This window comes from Hyposmocoma kahamanoa, unplaced genomic scaffold (assembly GCF_003589595.1).
Source record: "Hyposmocoma kahamanoa isolate Upper Pololo Valley unplaced genomic scaffold, ASM358959v1 63, whole genome shotgun sequence".
Lineage (NCBI taxonomy): Eukaryota > Metazoa > Arthropoda > Insecta > Lepidoptera > Cosmopterigidae > Hyposmocoma > Hyposmocoma kahamanoa.
In genome coordinates, this window is record NW_020653851.1 from 16,597,078 (window position 1) to 16,605,217 (window position 8,140).

Consider the following 8,140-nt stretch of genomic DNA (forward strand, 5'->3'; position numbering starts at 1 on the left):
GAAACTGAATTGGAAGTCAGGTACGGTGTTTCCGTAATATCACAGTGAAAAAGTTTGAAGTCACTGCAAAATTTTATTGATTGATAACAAATTACAAAAAGATGATATAACTAACTACATTATGTGACGGGTTTTTGTGTACTGATTACAAACTGCCATGAGGTGTACACTATTGATGGTGCACATTGTTGATCGTCGTCTAAGAAAATTACACGAACATTTTATCATTACAAAGAAATTTAAAGTGTCAAAAATTAAACATTACTTGGAATTATCTTGGTAAAGTTACTTAATCTGGCTTTAAGGCTAGAGTTGAAGCATAATGCCGGAATCACGATTCCCCGTCGCGTCGGCCCGGACATTAATTATTACCATTGTCTCATATTTTCAAAGCCTTCTAAGGAGCAGCGGTCAAAAGAAATACAGGCCACTACCGCTCAGACCAGACTCTTTTTGCTCTATAAGTAATATGAGTGGTCGTGTAATTTTCATATGTACAGTCAGAAAATTAATTTCGTACCTCGCAACAATGTTGCTTTGTTCAGCCGAAAACTTTTGTAATACATGTAAAAACAACAGCAAAATGGTTTCGTGTGTTTATTAAACGTTCCTTTTGAAATATGCTCCCTTCGAAACATGCAAAACATTGTGTAACATTTGCATAAATCAGAAATTCGCCCTCCTACATTTTCTGTAATTCTAGAGCGGATAATATACGTGAAACTATTGAAATTAAAAAACACCATAATTTCAACTGAGAAGACGTTTTAAGCTTTCATCGCGATTTCGCAGCGTCAAGGGATCCAGTTATCAGTAAATGTAAACGACATCAAGTATCGCCCGACAAGTCGCCGGATGTCGTGAGTGTTGTGTGTCGGTCTAGTGCACAAATAAATAAAGAACACCAGTGCGGGTAGTTAGATAAACTCGCACGGCTAGTAGATGCTGACACCCGCCTCTTCCTTCCCTTCGAGACCATGGATGTAGCAATACGTCCGAAACGTCGAGGTAATAAAATATGTTTTATACATGATTAAGTCCTGAGTTAAAAATCAAATAACGGATAATATATTTCAACTTACACTTTCTGTGGTTTTTTTACATTAATATTTTAGGCAAATCACCATTATTTGTAAAAGTAAATAAAGACGTGTTATTAATTAGGATATCAAAATGTGTTTATGCCTTAGTACTCTGTAGAGTTACCGTTCCGAACGTATGAAATCCGATTGAATTGAATGAGTGATTGATCATGTCTCACTCTTCGGTTAGACTTCAACTCTAGTAGTTTGTTACATTTATAAAAGGTCATAGGCCCAGTTTTATAGTTGTATCTAGTATAACCACTGTTAACTAAGCAGTTTTCCACTCTCCTGTACCATGCCCTTGAGGATTGTTTGAGTCCGTCAATGGCGCGTTGTAACTTAAGCACCTTACCGTCAGTATCATCACCAACAAAACCCTCAGGTATCTCCATGTAAATAGTCTCCTTAAAAATCCGTTCAGAAAAGCAGTTGTTACATCTAAGTGTAAAGTATCTAAACCTAACTGAACAGACAAAGTAAATAAAAGTCTTAGAGTTGTATGCCTAATCACCGGCGAGAAGGTCTCCCGATAGACCACACCCAGCCGTACGGTTTTCACTCTCATACTTTTTTAAGAACACACTTGCACAGCACAACACGAGCCTTATCTGGAACACTAACAAGCTCCTACGCTTGTTTTTCTTCGAAGCTGTTTAACACATCAGCCATTGCTTGCTGCCTGTGCACTTTCTCTGGCCCTTTTAAAGCTTCTGCCAGTGATAACCAGCTCGCGTCATCAACCCTATCTGTTATACACGTATCAGATATACCATATCACTCAGGTGGACGCCTAACTCTTTGAAGCCTTGTTATTATTGAAATATTTACATCTTCCTACGTGTCAGCACTATCATATTAACTTTAACTTATTACATTATCTTTTGTTTTATATAATAATTTTATATTATAATTTATATAACAATAAAGCATTGACGTGTAAGATTTGTTTGTCAATATTCTTAATTCCTAATCTCGTGTCCCAAGTGTGTTGTCTTTTACAACTCACAAATCAAATAACGTTCGCTCCAGGAATTTTACATATTGCTATTGTATTGAATCATATTTGCGGGTTATTATATTTTGAATGTGCGGTGGTGTATAATCGAATCAAGCCCGGAGCGTTGGTGGCGGCAACAAGCGCTCGGCACTCGTTCGGTGGTTCATGCAGTGATTGGCCTTCGTTATTTGATTGCCCTGCCTAGTGACACTCGGCACAACACCTCGTTCCGCTTGGTTTACTTCTCGCTTTATTTGTTTTGCACATTAAGGTTGCTTGTGCAACTCAATCATACACCTCACTTAATATTCCCGTTTTAGTTCCGGCTATGTGAGCGCCTTATTATGCCATCTTTAGATGTATGATATTTAATAATTTATGTCAACAAATTAAGGCACACTAATGGCTACGTCGTTAGTATTATTGCCAACGATGTTGTTTCCTCAATTTTCATAGTATGCTCACATTTGCAATTACGTATTAAACGTCTGGAAGTTATTCCATCTTTCGGTCTTTAGTGACTTAATTAATTTCAAATATAATATCATTTTTTTTAAACCAAGTGACGAGACGAGCAAGTCGTGCACTTGGTGGTAAGGGACACGCCTGTCCATAATAGTAGTAAGAGAGCGCCTTGTGAAACAATTCATCCAGGTAATTATTGCCTCCTTAACTATTTCCGCATTTGAGCGTTACTGCGTTCCGGTTAGGAAGGTCGAAATTACAGGCACATGGGACTTGTTAACTTATGTATCAGGGTGACGGGCGCAGTGGCAGTGCCCCTCGTCTTTACGATTTAAAGCTCTGACTGGTACTGCAACTGTAATGGACAGGCGTGTCGCTTGCCACCAGGCGCACGACTTGTTCATCTAGTCACTTGATATTATAAAAAAAGTTACAGTGCCACTCAGAGCTTCACAAAGATCTGAGGGGAACTGCCACTGCGCGCGTAACCCTGAGACATAAGTTGACAAACCCCACGTGCCTGTAATTTCACCCTTCAAAATCGAAACACGCTAATACTCAATATCATAAAAAAAACTACGTATTTGTATTGAATAGAAAGTTCATCATCTCTGTTGCTTCTCGATATGTTCTTAACTGAGATTAGCTACGGTATACTGCTGCATTGAAGCAACTTCTTTAAGAGTGTTCGTACTACCAAATTTCTACTTTACCATAAAATTAAATTAGATTCTAAAATTTCTCAGTTTTTAACATCTTCCATAAAGATATACTCGTAAAAATAACAAAAGGTCGTGTTATGCTGTTATCAAATGTTCACGAAATAAGTACTAAATTTTAATACCTCAACCTTGACTTTTGAATTTCTTTGATTAAGCCGCAAATAAAAATTTGGTAACCATACTTCATTTTTAATGGTGACTGTAAAACCTTTAAAAAGTGTTTATTTATGCAGTACTTTATCATAATGTCAATAAAATTAAAAACAGGTGGGCGTTATAGCAGGGGTTCTGTAAAAGCCCTTAAGGGGTTTTGTTTGTAAGTACTCGTACAAATTTCAAATGTTGATTAGCTGAAGAATTTTAGTGATTTTTCTGCGTTTAGTTGTCCATAATGTTTCGTTATATTTTTACGAGGGAAACTATCGTAAAATGTTGTGCCTGTTTCTTATATAATATCAAAAAAACATTTTTTTTTCACTGCAATCAGTTCACCTTATGAAAAGTATAACAACCGCATATGCGATAGTAAGGATATCGCAAATGCATGCCAGCCGTGAAAATAAAAATATATGTCGCTTACGCCTGTGATTGCGCTGTTTCTGGTGGGGACCATTTAGTCAGGAGCAGAGCAATAATATTTCACGAAAAAAAGGTAGGCCGGTTGGTAGGTAGTGGTGCTTCCTCATGCAAATTCTGCTTGTAGACAAACAATCCAGCCAGTGAAATTTGAAATCATAATTTCAGTGCTTAATTGCACCTTTGATTATTAACGTAACGTGAATTTTTTTTTAATTGTTCCATTAAATTCAATTTCGATAGCGATAGCGAGTACTCGGAATATTTGAGTGAATTTTCCGATAACAAAGCAGGAATTTAATATCCAATCCGTAATATTAACACGTTTCAGACGAAATTTCCGACACAAAGCTTTCAGTTTGAAGTTAATGTCTACTATCCCCCTACATTCGATTTCTGTTCACTATTTCGACAATATATTCGACGTGAAGATAACGTTATACGTAATGGTAGTAAATAGAGATACTGACGTAATGAAAATGATCGGTTAGAAGAGTTAAACCTGTCTTCCGCTGGAGCTAGCAGAGATCACACACCTTTGGACGTTGCTACATCTCTGGCATACTCCTACGTTTTCTCCTCTTGCATCAGGCTTTTTATACTTCTTCGTCCGTCTTTAGTCACATATTGCAGAGTACAGGCCTTCTCATTTGCTTGCCATCCTTTCCATGGTTAACTATTTGCATCCAGATTTTTTCTGATTACCTTGCTTATATTGTTCATTCATCTAACCTCTTGGTGGCCGTCTCTTCTGGTGACGATCCTCGATCTCCAATCCAGCACTCTTCTGCTCCATCTTATTACTTTCGACCTGCTCTTCTATAAGGATACAATACACATAAACACAAATTACATGACATTAACGTTCTTGATTCAATGAAAATCAAATAACCTACATAACTCATGTTTGATATGTGGAGAAATTGTCGATTCCCTATATGTATAGTATAAAAAATATAAAATATTAATGGATGCGACAAAGTTAAGTACAGAAGTACCTGCTTAGTACCTCAGGTTAAATCACTATACATCCAGATTAGATTGGAGAGGGCTATGCTTAGAATTTCACTGCGATATTGAATCAGAAAGCCTAACTGACATAACCCAAAGAATGGCAGTGAGCTTTAAATTTGCAAAAATACAAATATATCAAACATAAAAAAAATATCGTTTATTTAATAAAGTGCACATTTACAATAGATCAATTACATCTTTGAGGATCAAATAATATTATATACGCTATAAGATACGATAAAATAGCCGATGGGGCCAAAAGTTCTCGAATGGCAACCGCGTACTGGTGGACAGACCACTCACAAGGTGGACTGAAGACCTGGTGAAAGTTCTGGAATTGCAAGCAGCGCTCCGATAATGGTGGCAAATCTTTAGGGGAGTTCTATATCTTGCAGTGGCCGTCTTTCGACTGAAATGATGATAATGATCCAGATTAGATTTTTCCCCCACACCATTGAAATGACAACGCTCCGTCAGCGTCTTACATTTCAATAGTACAGAATTATTTTATTTATAATTAGTTTCGCGCATGATCACTAGTTGAAATATAGTCACACCTTTATTTTACACCCTGTATTCTTGTAAAACAATGTACTTACTGGTGTTTGCGTTCTGATAAAATATGTTAGTTCTTACTTTACTGTACAAAGCCACTTTGTTACAAATGTTATAATTTAATTAATGTAAAGGGATGCTTACTTAAGCATTTTATGCAATCACACACTGCTACTAAAAGTACTATTATTACATAACACAAATTGTATACATACATACATATGCATACCAAACCTTTTTGTACCTATTGATTACATTTTAAGTAAAGTTAACAGAAGACTTCTCGAACTTTCGTCAAAAGACAATTCGCCCCAGGCAGTTCCTATAAACTAGCTCCAGGCTATGTTATAGCAGGGTTTCGATCTTTGACTTTCGAGTTACAAACAATCAGATATCGGTCTGCTGCTGATATATTTATTACCTTTTATGAGAGCGGCTATAATGCTGGTTTCTGCAATAGCACGTGATTTAGTTCAGTCTCCAAAGAAAGAACCTAGAAAATTAACAAGTAAAATTATGTTTGATTTTTACGCCGGAATTTGGTATTTTGTTAAGTTTGACATTTACATATGATTAGATGAATTTTGCATTACATCTGTATACATATATCACGCCTATCAACTCATTGGGGTAAGCAGAGACTCAGTTTACTATGTTCTAGATATAGTACATCGGTCGCTCCCAGCTTAAGTTAAACTTAAGCTGTTTTTCTCTGATCTGGAATTAAAACTATCTTAGTAGCAGTAGAGCTCCTTGTGAAAAACCTTACCATTTCTATCGCGGAGCAGTAATGTGAGCATTAATGCGTTCCGGTTTTGAAAGGTAAGGGTACTGGTTAAATAATAGGCACGTGGGGCTTGTCAACTTATGTCTCAGGGTTAGGGGCCCGGTGGTAGTGCCCCTCAGGTCTTTGGCACTGCAACTGTTAAGGACAGGCATATCGCTTACCGCCAGGAGCACGACTTCTTCGTCCCTTCACTTGTCATAAAAAATCTAAATCGTTTCTTTCAAATTCGTTGATAAATTAAAAAATAGTTTCATTTCCAATGTGTAACAATCGCGAAAACCTAAGAACTTAAAATATGTTGTAAATAGGACACATTTACACAAACAAAACATACATACACACGTGCATACTTTCATTGCAATTCGGGTTTGTTACGGTATATTATTGTTATTTATTATAATTTTTTTATTTTCTTGTAACAACCATTGTATCCTGTAGCTTCACTTTGGAATTAATTTATTTAAATTTTAATGTAACGTGAATTAGCATTAGCATAACCATAGAAAGGGGGAACGCTGTCTGCATCTTGGGTACTTTGTCGCAGGGATCCAATTTTATTCATACAATTTAATCCTAGTTTAGTTTCTAGTACTTGAGTTTTTATTGTACCAAAATTACTATTTTATACATTGACTTACAATTATATGGACGTCGGGTCCGCGCTAAAAAGTGTCCGCACTTGTAAGGCGCTAAAATCGTATACAGAGCGCGACACTCCGCTTTAGTCTTCATTTGTTCTACGGACAGCGCGATACTGCGATGACATTACAATTTAAATTTCGAATAGGTTGACTTGGGACATTTTTTTCGTGGTTTTTGTATTAGACCCGTCGTCCATTTATTTGTAAGTCAATGACCTTATGTGTATATTTCAACTTATTATCTAAATGACAAACTTTGTAAATGGCTAAATAAGTTTGTAATTTAAGAATATAAATCGAAATGAAAAAGCTGTAAAGTTTACAAACAAGTAAATAAAATCATATAAAAATTACGGTGAAAACGCTTTGTAAGAGCTAAATCGTAATCAGTGTTGTATTATATAATAGTTCAGACACAAGAACACAAAATTAAGACTTAATAAGAGCAAAACACATTCCATAAATACAAATGCTTGACTGCGGCAAATGGCATTAAACTCGCTGTGAATGTAATCGTGCTGGAATTTCCTGATCTAAAATGGATTGCCAAGTGCAATGGGGCGTAAGTCGACTGATTGCTCAGACTTGATCAGATCCAATTCTTGGACTGTCTAACTAGATCTTAAGTAGATTTATGTGACTGTTACATAAAGAAAAGCATTAAAAGACGAGGGTTTATGAAACGAGCCGATAGGCTAGCTTCATAAAAACATCACACGAATGTTTTAATGCCTAATTATGTACAGTTACATACACTGCTTTATCTATCACACATTATAAGCTCTCTATGATGTTTTCAGTACTGCAAGTTATAATTTGCGAAATGGCGGCAAATAAAAACTTTCTCACGCATGTCACACAACCGTAGTTTTTATTTAATTCATAGACAAACTAGATTCGGCCTCAACTATCGTATCGTTCGATATGGAGTAACGTGTGAAATTTGTCAAAATTGTTTGCTATTGACATTTTATTTCGAATAAAACTTCATCTCGATTGATATTAGAATTGAGGTCGAATCAAAAAGTTTTGTTTTTCAGAGATGTTCGAAATTTGAATGTAATAATAAAATCGAATTTGATGTTAATAGGAAGCAACAATGATGTTATACCACTGCGAAGCAATACAAATATTTTCACACATAAGAAATTTGTTCTAACAAAACAGTTTATCTTTATGCTGGCCGTAATTTGCGGTTTTTTAACACATCATAGAGGGTTTATGATATGTGTGTAGCATTGACCTACCAAAAAATTGACGCCGGGTTCGCGCTAAAAAGTGTCCGCACCTATAGGGCG